Genomic DNA, 2,050 nt, shown 5'->3' with positions numbered 1-2,050 from the left:
CTCCCAGAGACCGGCGGTACGGAAATAGCGGCCATTCCAGTATTGGACCCGATGGGTATGAAGCCTCCTATGAGTCTGGCGGCAACAGGCGCGACAATATACAGGCTGCAAGGCGCAATCGAGGCATCGGAACTTGGATGCCATTTTGCCGCAATCTACACAGACCATCCCAGGAGGTGGGGCCTCTGTGACAAGAGTTACCTCAAGATGCTTGTCCCTGCGGGCAACCCATTCTCTCAGATAATCGTTCTGGCTCTGGGATCACTGATAAGCAGAAGTTGGAAAGAACAGAGAGATCCACCCACCTTGCCTGACGTTCTCTGGTGAAAAGGGACAGCAAACTCATCAATGACCATTGTGTCTACATCGTGATCGAATTGGGCTTGCTGGCTATGCTGAGCTGGCGCTGACGGTGCATGCAACAGGGAATCAGGAGTAAAGTATTTGATCTTCTGGACATATCCCCTGGTTGTCTTCTCGTATTTCACTGTATAGAATACAGGTCCAGGAGGCCGTTTGGATTGGTATCTATGCATGGTGACTAGTGGATGTGTTTATGAGGCAAAGTAATGGTCAAAGTAAGGACGGTGAGGCAATTGCCATGCGCCGAACACGTGGCACAGGCACCATCAGCACATGGCTGCCTGCATAATGCACCCTTGATGCAGGGCACATCAAAATGCAGGGCATCTGTCAAACAAATAATTGGGCGCAATTGCATAAAAGGTATGGCGCACATAAAAACGCATGATCATTCATATGTTGCACAGACAAATGAAGTCCGGGGGTTACGAAAAGGTTAAAAGCTGACTGTTCGTCAATACCTATGCCCACTTGTGTTACGACCTGATGATATCTGCGCCGTGTTGTTGGCATCGGCGCCCAGCTGTGTGCCTGCGCCCACTTGTGTTACGACCTGATGTGAATGGTGAAACAAAATTATGGCACCTGTCAGATTGGATCGAAGAAAACTTGCATCAAACGGTTTTTGGAGGTTCTTATCCGCAGAGGCGCAGCACCGTTGGTTCGGCATCAAAGGCCATCCATAGAAGATTGGGTTGTGGAAAGCAAGAGGGCATGTTCTAAATCCCCCATCTGCTCAGCAACTCAACCCAATGCAGCATAGCATGCCATTAGTGAGGAGGGACTAGCCAGATGACGAAATTATCACACCTGTCTCAAGCCATGTTTGCTTGTTTGCAATATAAGGCGAGAAAACTTCACCTTGAGATAAGAGCAAAGCCAGCAATTGGGTTGCATCACCAAGCATTTTCGTAGGCAGAGAGCGGATGTTCTAAATCCCCCAATGCAGCACAGGGACTAGCAGAGGACGAAAATATCACACCTGTCAAAAGCATGCTCGGTTTGCAATGTAAGGAGAGAAAACTACACCTTGGGTTAAATTTCCTTGAGACGAGCAATGCCAGCAATTGGGGCACAGCCATAGTGAGATGCTAGCCAGATGACGAGATTATCACGCCTATCAAAAGCCATGTTGGGCTGTTTGCAATGTAAGGAGAGAAACCTTCACCTTGGAATAATTCTCCTTGAGACGAGCAATGCCAGCAATTGGGTTGCGTCACCAAGCATTATCGTAAGCGGAGAGCGGATGTTCTAAATCCCCCAATGCAGTACAGGGACTAGCAGAGGACGAAAATATCACACCTGTCAAAAGCCATGCTCGGTTGTTTGCAATTTAAGGAGAGAAAACTTCACCTTGGCCCTTGGGATAGATTTACTTGAGACGAGCCATGCAACAAGCATCGGCCCCGATGAGAAGAATAGGATCCGTCACAAAGCGTCCTCATAAGCAGAGAGGGCATGTTCTAAATCCCCCATCTGCGCCACAACTCAATCTAATGCAGCATTAGTGAGGGACTAGCAAGATGACGAACTTATCACACCTTTCAACAGGACCAGTAGCGGCGAGGGGCAGAAAGATACCAGGGGCGAGGGAGAGGGACAAAAGTGAGCTAAACAAGGTGACTGGCCGCTGGTTGAGATAGTCATCAACAGAGTTCGGCGAACCAAGTCGCAGTGTCGAGCGAGG

The sequence above is a fragment of the Laccaria bicolor genome, genomic scaffold (assembly GCF_000143565.1).
Source record: "Laccaria bicolor S238N-H82 LACBIscaffold_13 genomic scaffold, whole genome shotgun sequence".
NCBI lineage: Eukaryota > Fungi > Basidiomycota > Agaricomycetes > Agaricales > Hydnangiaceae > Laccaria > Laccaria bicolor.
Note: the sequence above shows the minus strand (reverse complement) of the source record.